The following is a 17,072-nucleotide window of genomic DNA, read 5'->3' on the forward strand; positions in this document are numbered from 1 at the left end:
ACATATAGAATTGTACATGAAAATTTATAGAAAATGTATTGTTAACACAAAAAATATGAAGTAAATTCAAATGTGTATCAGCAGGAAATTGGATGAACAAATTATAGTATATTACATAATGGAATAGTACATGACAACTAAAGAATAAAGTATTGAATCATCCAAACAATAAACAATATTTTAGTACCAGGGATTGAATCTAGGGGCCCATTATCACTGAGGTACATCCCCAGCTCTATTTTTATTATTATTATATTTTAATTTTGAGACAGGGTCTAACTAAATTGCCTAAGCTGGCTTTGAATCTGTATGCCTCCTGCCTCAGCCTCCTGCATCAGGGGCATTACAGCCTACACCACTGTACTTGACTGCAGATGAGTTTCAAAATAATTATGTTGAGTGAAAAAATCCAGATGGAAAATGCATAGTCTATGACTACATTTACATAAAATTCTACAACATCCAAACTGGTCTATAATGACAAAAAACAGATCAGTGGTTGCGCAAATTAGTGGGAAACACAGGAGAGAGTGATTACAAAAAAGAACTGGATTTTGTAGATGATGAATATTCCATTGTTTTGATTGTGATATTGTTTTCATGGGTATATGCAAATTCCAAAATTTGTTAAATTATACATTGCAGATTTGTGGTCATACTTCAAGCTAATTTTAAAAACTAAAACATAATCTAACACTGAGATGCCACTGAACACGTATACACACAAATATATCAAACTGTACAATTGAAATATGTGCAGTATAGAATATGTCAACTTAAAAAAAACTCTTAAGAATCTGCTGAAGACAGAGGGAAGAAGATAATTGTCTTCATGATAGAAAGTAGACAGAGAGTGAAGACAGAGTGTTTGGGGGAAACTATCATATCACAGTGGTTTCAAATCAGGTAAGGTGCTGGGGCTGGGGTTCTGGGAGCCAAGTATACAGAAACCCACTGTGGGTTTCCTATCATGAGGATCTTTGACTACCTGCTAGAGGAAAGTTAAGTGATAGGGAAATGAAAGTGCATTAAATATTTTTTCTTTGCTTTTGTATCTGTTCAAAATCTTCCAAAATAAAATAATTGCACATAAAATTTTTCCTCTATAATACTTTTATATGAACTTTTAAAATGAAAAAGTAAAAACAGTAAGTAGATGGCTTTATAAAAACATCATGTCATTTTCTTTTTACAAAGGGCATCTCCAAGCAGGGTGTAGTGGCAGGTGCTTGTAATCCCAGTGATTTGGGAGGCTAAAGCAGGAAGATAGCCAGTTTGAGGCCAGACTGTAGCCTGCCTTTCTCTCTCTTTTCCCTGACCTTCTCTTCCTCTCTCTCTCTCTCTCTCTCTCTCTCTCTCCTCCTTGTCTTATTGCAGTGATAAGCCTTTAGTATAATATTGAATAGAAGTAGTGTGAGTCAATATATGTCTTTTTCTCCACTTAATGAGAAAGCATTTAACACAATATTTGTGGTTTTAGCATACGATGTTTTAGAGAAGTCCTTTTATTAATTTTAGGAAGATTCCATCTTTTCTTATTTTGATAAGCATATTTTTATTAATTTATATTACAATTGGGAATGAAAGTATGATTCTTTCAGAAACTTTTCATGACTGCATTAGGATTATCATATGATTTTTATTTTTTTTAATTTGCTACTATGGTCAATTATACTGATGTTTTCATGTTAAACCAACATTCCACTCCTGGGATAAAATCCCATTGCTTGCAATATATTGTCCCTTTAATATATTATTTTATTCAATTTGCTCAAATTTGTTTGAGCATTTGTAATTTTTACATTCATGATTTTTTTTTTTTTACATTTTGATTTCTTTAAATGTTTTTGCTTTTGAGTTCTCTATTATTGTTAACAGTGGCCTTATTGAATAAGTTATGGATCTGGAAGTGTCTGTGTAGAAGAGGTATGACTTCCTCCTTAAATGTTTGGTAAAATTCTTCTCTAAAGCCACCTGTGTTTGAGGTTTTCCTGTGGAGAGATTTTTTACTATGATTTCAATTTCTTTAGGAGACATGATATGTTCAAGTTATCACTTTTTCTCTTGAGTCAACTTTGGTAGTTTGTGTCATTGAAAAACTACCTGCTTCATTCAATTTGACAAATCTGTGGGCATAAAGTTGTTCATGTTATTCCCTTACTTTTCTGTCAAGACCTATACAACTTTTAATGGTGCTGCATTTCCTTCCAGGTAACTTGTGCCTTTTCTTATCTTTTTATTTTCAGATTATTCTGGAGAGAAGTATACTAATTTTCATGACAATCTCAAAGAACCCACTTTTTTGCTTTATTTATTTCCTCACTTATTGTGTTTTCTATTTCATTGATGTTGACTGTAGTCTTGATTATTCCCTCTCTTATTTTTTGTTTATTTTTAAGGTAGAAAATAATGTTATTGATTTGAGACCTTAATCTCTGTCAGTTTCCCTCTTCGCAGTGTTTTTACATCCCCTATTTTTCATTTTTTTTTTCTTTTGGCTTAAAATAATTTTAAACTTTCCTTTCTTCTTCTTCTTTGATACAATAATTATTTAGAAATGTGTTAATTTCCTCATATGTGGGATATTCCACATGGATTTCTGCTATTTATTTCTAATTTAATTTCACCAACATTAGTGTTTTATGTATCACCTTAATATTGTTGTGTTAATTAAGAGTAATTCTGCTTCCCAGATCCATCTGTCTTGTGATCTCTCTTGGTAAGTATTCCATGTTCATAGGAAATAATGTGTATTCTGTTATTAGGTGACGTTTCTATCAATTCAATTAAATCAAGATGGTTGATAGTATTGGTCAGGGTTTCTATATCGTTGCTGATTTTCCTTTTTATATAGTATTGATGAATGGTCTTAAAATCAACTGTAGTTATGAATTTGCCTTTTACATGTCATAGTTTTATTAGTTGTTGCAATGTATATTTTGAAACTCTGTTATTAGAATCATAAACTGTAGGATTGTTGTGCCCTCTTGTTGAATTGACCACTTTGCCTTTACAAAATGATTTTCTTTATTCCAGAAATATTCTGTGTGCTAAATCTACTTTATATAATATTGATTTGGTCACTCCAGCTTTATTTTGAACTATTGTTAACAACAGTGCTCTTTTTCATCTTTTTACTTGTTAGTCATTTAGCCTATATTTAAAGGTTGTTTCTTATAAGTATCATGTAGTTAGTTTTTGCTTTTATCCTACTCTGGCAAAGTCTGTCTTTTAATTGCCATATTTAGATCATTTATATTTGATATGGTATTTATCAAATGGTTAGGTTTGAATCTATCACCTATCTATTTTTTTCAATTTTTTTCCATCTATTCTTTGCCTTCTGTCTTCTTTTTCTGCCTTATTTTGGGTTAATTGAACATTTTTATGATTCCAATTTATCTGCTTTGTTAATGTATGGCTCCTAACTCTATACTTTTATTTTTCCTTCCCAGACTGTAGGCTTTTATCTCATATACATAACTTACTCAAATGTCATAGACCCCATAATCTATTTTTATTGTTTCTGTTTAAACAGTCAATTATCCTTTAAAGAACTTTAGTTTCTTTTTTTAAAAAAAATCTTGTTTATTTAGCTATTTAGTTTCTATGTCTGGTAATTTTCATTCCCTTGTATAGATCTTCATGTCCATCTGGAATCATTTTCCTTCTGACTGGATTAACATTTACCATAGCATGAGTTTGTTAGTGATTAATTCTTTCAGGTTTTGGATTCTAAAAAATGTGTTATTTCATCTTTGTTTCTGAAAGATGTTCTAGATGGATATAAAATTATAGCTTCCTGTTCCCTTCACTGTGGTTTGAAAATTCTCTCAAGACAATATGTTGAGGTAATCATAGGGAACACATCATTTGTTCTTAGTCCATGGTGACACATTGGAAACAGAACTGAATTCTGGAAGCATGGTAGAAGGACACTGTTTTAGCCAGCTTTTTTCACTACTCTCACTAAAAGACCTGAGCCCAAAAAAAAAAAAAAAAAAAAAAATAGAGGAAAAGTTTATCTGGGGCTCATGGTTTCAGAGGTCTCTGTCCATAGTCAGCTGGCTCCATTGCTTGGGATTCAAGGTGAAGTAGTACAACAGTGGAGTGTGGCTGAGGAAAGCAGCTCAGCCATGGCTCCCAGAAGCAGAGAGAGAGCTCACAAAATATATTTTTACTCCAAAGAAATACCCACAATGACCAACCTCCTCCAGCCACACCTTACAGCCTTCAGTTATCACTCAGTTAATTCCATTAGGGGATTAATTCTCTTATTGGGGTAAGGCTCTCATAACCCAATCATTTCACTTTTAAGCCTCTTGCACTATCTCACACATGAGCTTTTGGGGGAACACCTAATGTTTAAATCATAACAGACACTATAGGTTAAAAATAAACTGTTATGAAGAAGTAAGTAAAATACACAGAAATCTCAAATTCAGACACATGTATGCAAAATGTTCAAGTATTTTGTCCATCAAAAGAATTTTATGTCAACACATAATTACAAAGTTAAATATACATTTTCCATTTGAATATTAAGCCTTATCTAGCACCAAAAAAGCAGTAGAGCAAAGGCAGATTCTATGCATAGATTCCAACTCTTCTGGAGCTTGGTATAAACTATTGTTTCATTTTCTCATGAACAATATACAAAATCTATCAACACAAACTCTGTTTTACTATTCACAAAATAATTTAAAATAAACTCTTTGGCATGTTTTTCCTATAACATCTTTCTTTTTCTCCTTGTGTTCTTAATATATTCTAAATAACAGTGTTATGATTCATTCCCTTCATTTCTTTTGCAGCCAACTATTTCTCCTCTCTGAAACATGAAATTTCTGAGGTTTATAAACTAATATCATCATGGGTTTTGCAGTCTCAACACATGTGGGAGGCTTGCTCTAAATTGACAAATAAATTAAGAAAACACAACTGAAACTTCTTGTGCATATTAATAATGTCAAGATTTATATTTTTAACTCATACTGTTTTCCAAGTAAAATGAGAAGCACTATCTCCTTGAAAGTATAAACAATCTGTTAATGATTTTAGGCAAGAACAAATTTATTTTTTCTTAATCCAGCCTGTAGAAAAACATTTCCTTTTCTTTTATGTGGGCTAAATTAAGTAAAAACATGATATTCTGAGCAGAGGAATCATGGAGTGGGCCCCTTGCTATTGTGTGCTGATGTTAATATAGAAGAGAGATTTCATGACTGGAAGGCATCCATGATATTAAACAGGCCATGGGGCTGTGAAGTGCTGAGAGTGGTCATGCAGAGCTACAGGCCACAGGAATGCAAATCATCCACAAAGCCAAGAGTAGAGCTAGCAGGTGGGCTTACCCATTTATCGGATGTCAACATACCATTCACTTCAGGCCCCTTTAACATCTGGGAAGGCCCATTATTGATTTTAATTAAATAGAAGACAGGCTATGCAGTGTTTTTATATATGAAAACCACTGAGAGAGAGAGAGAGAGAGAGAGAGAGAGAGAGAGAGAGAGAGAGAGAGATTGTGTAGACACTGAGGGTCACTCTTATTATGTAAATAAATAAAAGCATGTAGCTTACATCACATGGGTTTTAGTTTCACAGATTTTCCTATATGTTACTGTGGTATTTTATAGAAAATATTTCTTGGGCTTTTTGATAATTGACCAAAGTTTCATGAGGGGAAAAATGTGTTCTTTTAGACCTCTTATGATTAACACTTTATACTTTTAAAATATTCCTATGTTAAGGAGTTTTGGAATAACCATAACATATCATTTCAAAATGAGTTTATACAAGATTAACCTATAACAGTGGAAAGTGTCAGGTTGTGGAATCAAATCATTTTTCTGGGATCTGAATCTGAAACCAAACCAGTCGCAAGTGTAATTCTACCTGTAAGAGTATACATATACACATACATCCACACACATACTGAATGTTTCAACTTGCGTAGAACAAGTAACTGTCAAAAGCTCTTCCAGCCACCACTCTTCTTGGCTCTTCTAGATGTGAAATTTAAGTTACTCATCATTTGTAATAATTATTTAATTAGCAAGGCCAACAAAGTTGGCAAGCAATCAGAAAGTTCATTTAGAATTTTATTACAAAATTCTTATGATTTAATTAATTTAGTATTTTTTCTTTAGCTGTCTTTGAAAGGCAGAATGCTACCATTCAGTGCAAAATATTTTGTGTCTGCAAAAAAGCATTAGAGGAAACAAAGCTTCCCTACATAAATAACCATTTGGTATAAAGTCTTAAATGTAAACCCATGGTATAGTTGTTAACTGAGAGTTTGGTAAGTATTTAGAGCACTATCATGAGAACTAAAACAGAACTAAGTGCTTCTCTCCCAACAAACATTCTCTTACTTCTCTACATTTATTTTGCTCTTCATTCTTCCTCAAATGCTCTTTTCCCCTTCTAGCAAGCTTTATGAATTCCTACTAAATTTCTTATCCCTCCCTCCAATGTTGACATCCATAGAAAAATTGTTCTTTGCCTTCTTCCCAATAACTCTGCTTAGAGTTAACAAGGATGTGTTACCCTAGAATACTCGAACCCTAAGCTTGGGTTCGAGCCCACAATTTCCAGGAGATCTCATTCTGAGCCATTAGTGGAGAATGACTGGGGGTACAGAGGACTTTTGGTGATTCAAACTGAGTAGGCAAGGGGAATCTAATCTTGTCATTACTAAGAATCCCCAGGTCCTCAGGCCCATTCTGATGGCTCTTTTTCCACATAAAGTACAAGTCTTGAGCTCCCCAACCACAGCCATGTGCCCAGCTTCCTTAGGCACAATACATAGATAACCCTCCAATAACCCTGAGAGGGAGGAGTGGATCATTCCCTCCCTTCTGCTTATTCAATTCCTAGAAAGAGCTTCAATCTCTAAGATATAATCTAATTAAGAATTAGGGATTTTTATCAAGAAATTTCAGAAATACAAGAAAAAATTCTCATTTCCCACCCAGTAAAAGAGAGTCCAGAATTATGAACACAAATCACACACACACACAGATATATATGTGTATATCTGCATTTGTAGATATTTAGATATATACATATATGTATATCTTTTACAGAGGCATGTGTCTCTGTTACATTTTCCTGTCTCCCTGCAACAAAAATAAACAGCAAAATAATCTTCAAAAATTGTATTATTATAATAGACATCTATTATCCTACCACAAAACCAGTTACAGAGATGTCTTTTTCTCTCTCTAGAATGCCAGTGACCTTGTTTGTGATTCATAATTAGTGCAGTAAGAATCCTATATTAAGCAATGACTTTATTATGAGCACTATGCTAAATGCTGGAAAAATTAGAAAAAATAGAATGTATAAATCCCCACCCTAATGATGCATTTATTCTGGTGGGAGATAAATAGGAAAACTCATTGTAATATGTTTATACATGAGAAAGGCATCTAATTAAAATTTCTAGCTTTAGAACCTAGTGCTGTGGATAACTGGTGCTTAATAGATGTTTGTTTATGAACAGAATAATTTTGGGAGAGTTAATTTTAAAGGTCACATTATAAATGTCCATAATTATCCATTTCTCAAAATGGATAAGCCTCTACTATGAAATAAACATTTTTAAAACTATAAACTAGTTGGAAAGACAATTCTTTTTCTCTACTACAGAATTAAATTCTACTGTTTAAGAAATAATACTTATATTTAAGAGAGAGACGTGTCTACAATATTTTCCAGATTAGGGTGAGAACAAACAGTATCTTGAAAAAATTACAGTGATAGAGAAATAGCAATGGTATTAGAATTATGTCCAAGTCTCCTAATGAAACACTGAAGGACAGAGCCCTGCATACTCTGTGATATTCAGTAGGATTTGGGTTTTTAATGGTAAATCATGTAAAGATTTGGAGTCATTCATCTCCAGATTGTAACTAAGGGCTGGGAATGGGAGGGTGATAAATCCTGGGACAGATGAATCCTGTAGAGAAAAAGAGCAGTGTCCTAATAAAATAAAATAAAATAAAAAGGTGGGGGTATATATTTATGATAGAGATTAGAAGAAAAGCAATATGGGTGAGTATCAGTGAGGTAGAGCAAGGGCACTGGATGGGAATGGAGAAAGCTGACTTTAAAAAAATGTATGTTCTAGAAATAAACTCTTGAAGTACAGGAAGTGCAATTTGATAATAAAATAATTATCTGCCTCTCATGTTCGAGTTCCTTATACTTCCAACAAACTTTGAGAAAAGTTTATAAAACCATGCAACACTAAGTGTTAACGCTGTGAGGGAAGGGGACAAGACAGCAAGTTGAAGGCTCACTACCTCACAGCAGACTCACTACTAGTGCTGAGGGAGGGAAGGAGCATATCTTTGGGGAACTGGGTCTGGAAGTTCCAGATAGTGGCCAGCAATCCTATGATAGGTTCTCATGAAGGAGCTGAAAGCAGCATAAGTGTGCCCACGAGTCTGAGGAATGGCTTCATACAACTTCAGAGAGAAATGAAATCACCTCCTTCCTCTCCCCATTGCACTACATTAATTTTCCTTCAGCAAAATTAACACTTCTGTGTCTCTGTTTCCAAATTAGAAACTCAACTCTTGCCAGCCTTAGCATGCAGATGTGGAAAAGAAGTAATTCAGTAAGAGGAGTATAAAAGTTCTATAAAGAAAGGAAGCTCTGGCACTATACACATAATAGATTATTCTCATCATGTGTAGTCATGACTGGAAAGAAAGTTAAAAATTTTAAAGTGAGATAAATAGGCTTACAGACAATGTGTTGGTCTCTTAAGAATATGGAGAATTTTATTCATGTTGATGTGATTAGTAAGAAAACTTGTACAAGTCTATCAAAATGTAGAAAGAATGAGCATTTATGAATTTATTATCTCACAAATATATTCCAATGGTCAAATGTGTATATTTTTGGAAAGATTATATTAATGAATCACATGTTAGAGCCTGGGGTGTGGCTCAGTGGCAGACCACTTGCCTGCAAGGTTAAGGGCCTATCTCTGCATCTTTGCTTATCTACTTACTGTTTAAAATGACTGTAAAATGTCTATGTTAGCCATGGTTGATAAGTCATAAACATTCTGAAATAGGACATTCATTAAGACCTTTTAAGAATATGTGTAATAGTTTCTGTTCCAAGTGTGGAAATAAATACCTTAAAATTCACTATTGTAAATAAAATTTCTGCTTCAAATTTCAAGCATTTCTTCAAAGCTCTAATAATTTAAATTCCTAATAGGATTTCTTGATCTTATTTTCTACAAATTGGAACCTCTATAATTTAAGGTGCTGGTTTATTCAGATATCCTTCAGACCAATTGAGAAGGTTGAAGATGCTTATTTACGTCTTTAATTAGAAATTCATTTTGTATGTTGCAGATTTACTATATTATTCAAAAATGCTAACAGAAAAAATGCCTCCACCAATACAAAAATTAGATTCTGTCTTTGTACTAAACTTATCTCCTAGTTAGGACAGTTTTCTAAAGAATGACACAAACTCAAGTGAGAAAGGCAGTCTTTGCAATACCATCACCCATTCCTGGCTTTGCTCCAGCTGCATCTCATCATGGTGGAGAAGCAAGCCTCATGGCTACACAGTTACCTCTGAAACTGTGCTGCAGAGTCACAGGTCTGATCTGGCCATTGCTCAATGTCCACTTAGATGTAACTATGACACAGTAAAAACAGCGATTGCTGCTGGAATGCAGTAAAGTAACATTCAGTAGGGGTAGAGTGAATAAATGTAACATTGGTCTTTCATAGTTACATTGACTGGACGCCCAGGAAATCAGAGGGTTGGCAAAGTGTTCCTTATACATACAGGTGTGGCAGTTGGAGAATGTGAAAGAAGTAAGATCATTAGTTGGTAGTTTGAAGAGGAAAGACTTGTTAACAGTTTCAGGAAATGTAATATGACAGCAACAGAAAGGCCCATTTGAGGTTGGTGGTCATTGATTTATTGAAAAAAATCAGATAACAAGGCTGCATTGTTCTTCACACTGAGTCATGTGGCACACAGTCTAGAGTTGAATCCATTAGGGTCGGGCTTCTGTTGAACCAGCAATGGTCAAATAAGAAGGTCAAGTGAATTTATGAAGTATTTTAAGTATTTATTTCTTGATAGAATCTTTACTGAGTAAGGAGGGAAATCAGGACTTGAAGGAGAAACAGAAGAGTGAAAGGCAATGGGGTTGATGTATAGAAAATCCTGTAGACAAGAAGGGTTACTATCGTCAGTATTAGAGGGAATAAGTTGGAAAGTTGAAAAGGGGGCTTGATTGAAGTTAGACTCTTCGGGAACTACAGTAATACTGATGATGTCTACATATAGTAGTAGCTGCTGGTGACTGGGAAGTGGAGAAGAAAAGCTAATGATTTGACTATGAATCCAATTTTATTATATAGCAGTAACTTTATAAAGTTATAATACAAAGAGCAAGTGGAAAAATATTTGCAGGATATATGTTAAAATACTAGTAAGTTTACCGATTAAATATGTCTTTCAAATCAATAAGGAAAAGAACATTTCAATAAAAATTGACAAACAGAAACTAGGCAATTCTCAAACACAACTTAATAACAAATATATAAAGAACTATTCAGTCAAATTGAACCACCTGTGTCGCGACCCCTCGCCGGCAAGGGAAAACACGACACAGGATTCTTCTTTCAGCAGTTTATTCAGGCCTTGAGTCATGTATCATCTTCTAGCGCCCGCGCCCGCCACGCCCAAGCACAGCTTAATAAAGCCCCCCGCATCCCAATCCTAAGCCGCTACGTGGATCTCTCTCATAGGGTGGTAAGGGATTACGCGCCAACTCTCCATAAAAGGAGTTGTTTATCACAGGCCACAGTGGAAGCCAGCGCCATCTTCTAATGGCGGCCACGGTCTATAAGAATGGCTTACCACACACCTGTTTAATTGGAAGAAGTATTTATAAATCACAATATCCAATATTAGCAGATTAATAGTAATAAAACCATTCTCATTCTAATGTAAATGTAAATCAGAAAAACTTAGAATCAGTTTGACATTTTTAAGTTATTTTTATTTTTTAGATGATACATTATTGTACAATTTGTACAAAGTAATGGAATGCCAAGCTACATTTCCATGATATGTACAGTATATAATGTTTAAGACAAGTTAAACATATCTATTTCCTCGAGCATTTATCATTTCTTTATGGTGAAAACTTTCAAAATCCTTTGTTTTAGCTTTTGGAAATGTCCAGTATATTATTATCATCTATAGTCATTTTATCATGCAATAGCCCACCAGAACTTTTTGCTCCTATCTAATGTAACTCCGTACATACTGATTAATCTTTCCCAACCCAACCCCACTCTACTCAGACTCTGGTAACCACCACTCTACTCCCAATTGCTATGAGATTAACTCTTTTAGATTCCAAATATAAGTGAAATCATGCAATCCTATTTTTCTGTGCCTGGCTTATTTCACTGAAGGTAATCATGTTCAGTTCCAGTCCCTTTAGTAGGACTACTAAATTGTATGGTAGTTCTATTTTTAATTTTTTAAGGAATCTATGTATAATTTTTTATAAGGGATGTATTGAGGTACTTTTCTAATAACCTTGGTAGGTGGGAAAGGATTCCCTTTTCTGCACATCCTCACCAGCACTTGCTATTATTAGTCTTTTAATAGTAGCCATTCTTATTGGGATGAGATTATATCTTATTGTGGTTTCAATTAGGATTCTCAGCATTTTTTTTACCAGATGACCATTTTTATGCCTTCTTTTTAAAATGTCAGAATTGTACAAAGTCTGGTCTCACTAAGTCTATATCTAGTAATTTTTCCTAGGACACAATAAGAAGTGCATGTTTCTGGTTATTTTTATTTCAGAATTTATTTAGTATTGTATTATTTAAAAATTGAAAATATCTCAAATTGGAAACACCTTTCAGGAATTGGTTACATGGAAGTAGAAAGAATAAAACACTGGATAATGTAGGAACATCATTTTCAGGTAAAGTTTAATAGCAAAGAATATTTTATAAATGAGTGCTAAGTAACTAAAGAATGCATGTATACTTTGTCCTTCAAATAATTATGTATGTTTGTGTATGCTGTGCTCATTTAAGGGGTGTTATGTGTGTCTACAATACCATGAATAGACCTATAAGAAAAGCTGTTAATTGTGATTATTTCTGGATGCTGGATGACTTAAAGATACTTTTAAAATAATATCTATGCACCATACCATATAAGAACAGTCAGCTACAGTTTGAGAGAAGACAACACAGAAGAAGCAGAAGACAAGATACAAAGTTAGGATATAGGAGTCTTGGCATTGTTTCGGATTCTTAAACCACTCATGTATAAATCCAGTTCCTCATTGGAATCCTTCCCACAATTTTGGTGAATACACTTCATTCACACTTTGCATTTTGGTTGTTTCTCTTTTATTTTTTAAGTTTAGACTGAAACTGGCTTTTTTGTTACTTGAATAAAAAAGCAGTTGTAAGAGATTAATATAACCTTATTCTGAACTGCATAATAATGAATTCTTGGCACATAAATCTTCATCCTAATTTCTCCCCATTTCCTTGTAATCAATTCCTAAAAGGAACTGAGTGTGTCAAAATCTTGCTGCTGTTGGCAGTGAAAAGAACTATAACATAAAGATTCCATCCAGGAAGATCAGCCAACCATACAAATAGAAAGTTCAGGGATGACCACATGGCGATTTGTCCACCATTTCTAGATTCTGGTGTCTGGTATGGAAAGTTAAGTCAGTAGATTTTCATTAGGAAACACAATTGTTATTTGCTATTCTTCATCTATTTTTCTTTCCTTTTTTCTTTTTCTCTTAGTGTTTCATATTAACTTATATGAATCTTCATAATTTCCTAAAATTTATTTTTCTATTTCACATGTTCCAATACAATTTAATAACATTTCTTCATGATTGTAATCCTTTTGATTGAAAAGACATTTTTGATCTTAATTTTTAATATAAGAAAATGTGCACCTAGTGTTTTCTCCAAAAAATATTATTCCCTACTGGCTTACTGATTTTATAGAAGCACAGATAATCATCAAGTGTTATGCTTGATCATTTTTTTAACTTTTAATAACTGTTCTAATTATAATACAATATCCAGGTTTTGCATATGTGTATTTTAAGGGAAAAAATCAGTTATTTTTTTTTTTGCCTTCTAATTTCCATCAAAACACTGGTCTTCTGTCAGAAGTTACATCAGTTATTTATATTTTAATCCCTCAAGATGGTCATAATTCAACAAATGATTTTAAAATAGATTGTGATATAATTTGATCATGTTCACTTTAACAGAGACTTATTTTATTTTACTTTATACAGAAACTAATGGCCTCTCTGTCATTTTTTCATTCAACAAATATTTATGATATGCCCTCTGGTGCCGAGCAGTGTTCTAGGATACGAAATAAATTCAAACATTGCCCTTGTGGAGCTATCTTTGTGGAGAGGGAGAAAGCAATGCAAGAGATCACTGTGATAGTGCCTATAAAAATCCACACAATTGTATTGCTTCAGAACAAAGGCTGGTCCCTAGAAAGACCTGACATGTATTATGATTGGAATGGTGATTATAGTTCAATCATGTGGTTAATGATTTGGTCAGGCACACCTGCATAGTGAAAACCTAATAAAATTCTGTACCTGAGTCTCAATATAGCTCCTGGATTGGGGAGGTGACGCCACTCCAGAAAAAGGTCACAAAGCTCTGTGCCCCACCTCCACTTACCCAACCACACACTTTGCCTATTGTCTCCTCCCTTCTATGATTCCTGATCTATATCCTTAATGATAAAACTGAAATTGCAAATATGAGTATCTATGAGCAAATTACTAAGCCTAAGGGCAGGACAGTAGGGACAGCTGACTTTATAGCTGGCCTTTCAGAAGTATAGATATCCTCAAGGTCTGCAGCTGGTATCCTAAGTCTTGTTTTCATAACTGTATGCCCTTCGCCTGTGCGTTTACATGAACTCTGGGTAGTTAACATCAGAATTAAATTGAACTGCAGGAACATTAGTGTGCCAAAAAATTGAGTGCAGAACAGAATACATGCACACTGATCATTGTCAAATAATATGTGTCAGCAGTAATAGGACAACAGTATGTATAGTGACACACATAAGGGAAGACCACAATTATTACTGAGTTTGTCCCCTGTGATATTCAGTTACCAGCTCAATTTGGTGTAAAGTAAGTTACAAGATAAATTTTTCTGTGAGTATTGAGAACTAATTGTATAGAAATCACAATAACTTTTACTGAAGTAACATTTCCAGAGGGTTTCCTGTCCCACCCACATAAATATATGAAGAGAAAACTTGTGGGCCAGTTCTTCCTACTGCAAAGTAGAAAAATGGCAAGAATCCAATGGACATGAACAGTGTTAGCAGTAAGCCTGGATGATGTCGGAACAAAGACTACTTTTTAAGTCATCATATTTCATTGCTTACACATCTTTCTGGGATCAGTGCATCTTGACTTCATTTAACCAATTTTTCAACCATCTACAAAATAAAAATGTAAGGCTTTTACAAAGAAGTATTGGGAAAAATAAATCTAGATATAAACAGCATGTCCACAGAATTGTTATAGCAGCTCCAATTATAATGAAAGCAATGTTTTTAAGCTTTCCTACATTATGAACATAATGCTCCTAGTATTTCAGAAGCCAGGGTCTATTTATAATAGTCTTGGCCTTGCTAAGCCAAATCCTTAGCATGCGAACTAAAGCCAGAACACTGAAGATCCAAATTACACCATGCAGAATGGCAGTGCAAGTTTCCTTTTCTATTTCCCAAAACAGACGAAGACCAGGAATTTATAAAAATCAGCTAAAATTGTGCCTATCCTTGAATCTTTAAATATTTAAAATAAAAAGCAAGCATTTGAGCTCTACTCCTTGATTTCTTGAATCACATCTGCATAAGTTGTATTGAAGGCATTAGAAGCTGAGGTTATGGTGAAGAGGAAGGACTACAAAAAAATTAAAATTACATAAAGAAGTTAACTCTACATAAGACCTTATCTCATTCTTGCAAAACAATAGCTACAGCTCAAGGATTTTAGTTATTTTTTTTTAAAGAGACACTATAATGTTTAAAATCTAAGGATAAAATGCCAGAAAACAAAGTCCTCCAATTCCTACTCTGTAAATCTCAGGTGGTGAAAGAATCGAAATGATTGAATGGTTGATAACAATCATTTGAAAATTTGCTTTCGTTATTAAGTGAAATTAACTCTCTGACAGCCTTCGTTTCCATGTAAGCCCTGAGTATTAGTTTCGTGTCTACATGGTAAGAGGCTACTTTACAAACGGAAATACCCAATCTCTGGAACTTGAGTAATTTTCCTCTGTTTTCCATTTCAACTATTGATTTAATCCAAACCATCATAACTGTCTGTTTATTATTACTCAGGTCAAAAGCTACAAAGCTCTGAACATTTTCATTATAAAAATGTCTTACTGACAATACTAAATGTTTTCTTAGTTCGAATAGTTTCAAAGTTTCTTCTAATTCAAAAACAAATTCTTAACTGGTTAATTCCATTATTTTCAATTTAGAAACAATGAATTAATATGCATTCTGTTTAGCAGCCATTTACTTTGTTTTTAATTCAAGGAAAACATTGATGTACAAACTTCCCTTGCTCAGTAGGCATAAAACTTACAAAGAAGACCCACCAGCAGGCTCTCAAATAGCTCCTGACACATGCCTACAATTGGGGAGACCCTACTCAAAGATTCCAGGCAGATGAAATATCACGCTGGACCTCCAAAGTCCCTTCAGATCTATCCTACTTCACAGCAATAAACTGTCAGAGTTCCTTGCGCTCTTCCATGATTCTCTCCAAGGATGCCTCTGAGAATATTTTGTTTTAAAGGGAAGTTTCTGAAGATGGTAATACTTTACAAAAAGATATAAATTATAGCAGTGGTATTTCAAGTATTTTATACTCCTTGGTCAGTTTCCACTTAAGAATATTCCTGCCACTATGTAATGACAGAGAATAATATAAATTACCCTTTTCTCTACAACAGTGAAATTAATTTGATTTAAAGATGCTTGGGATTGACCATTAGCCCAGAAGTGACATGGAAATGCTATCCTTTGCTGGGTGGCATTCATTCCTTGTAGAAAGCCTTTATGAAACTTGAACACAGACCATAGGCATTCTCATTCATAAAATGGGAACCCTAAGAATTACTTATTTTAGAAGTCAATACAGACAATATTTCCAAAATTCTGTCTTATGTTATTATAATAGTTGTACTAGTTTGGCTTCAGTGTATTCACAAATATCTTTCATGTGACCTAATATTTTCTATCAATTTGAAAATTATTTCACTCCTGGTTAACTAGTCAACTTTTCATCTTCTAAACAGACCACCCCTTATTTTTTAAAGAAATTTAATATTATTTAATCATGCTGGTAGTACACTTCTGTGCACTTTACTTCTACATAAGCAAATAATATTCAATTTAGAAGGGTTATTTTGCTTTTATTATTTCAAAATATTTTCAATGTGTTCCAGAATAGAATTGCTTTTTTTAAAAATCAAAAAGTAGAAAGATAAGAAGAAGAGAGCTATATTTTTCTTTTATGACTCTGACAAATCTATAACCACAAATATTCATGACTAATGATTATTTACCCAACTCATAGTAAAACATGTGATCTCAACAGGCATATAAAAAATTCCAACAAAAATTTTCCTATTTGGAGGAAACAGAAAGCTTATTATCATAGTAATCCATAGTATATTTTTTAAAACAATATTATTGAGACAAATTTTTAAAACTGTTCCCATAGCTTTGTCTTTAATGATTTGTATTTGTTGCTCCCTATAGAAACTTCTGGAAAGACTTACCAAATTTTAAATCAAAAAGTTTGATAGACAGTAACCCCTTGCCTAAAAATCCTGGCAGTGCTCTTTACCCCAATATTAAATTGTCCTGTCGTATTAGTCCTCCCACCTCTGCAAGTTCCCTTCCTGCCGCCATTTCTTCCCCTCACCACTGTCCTCTGAAACCAA

This window comes from Marmota marmota, unplaced genomic scaffold (genome assembly GCF_001458135.2).
Source record: "Marmota marmota marmota unplaced genomic scaffold, marMar, whole genome shotgun sequence".
Classification (NCBI taxonomy): domain Eukaryota; kingdom Metazoa; phylum Chordata; class Mammalia; order Rodentia; family Sciuridae; genus Marmota; species Marmota marmota.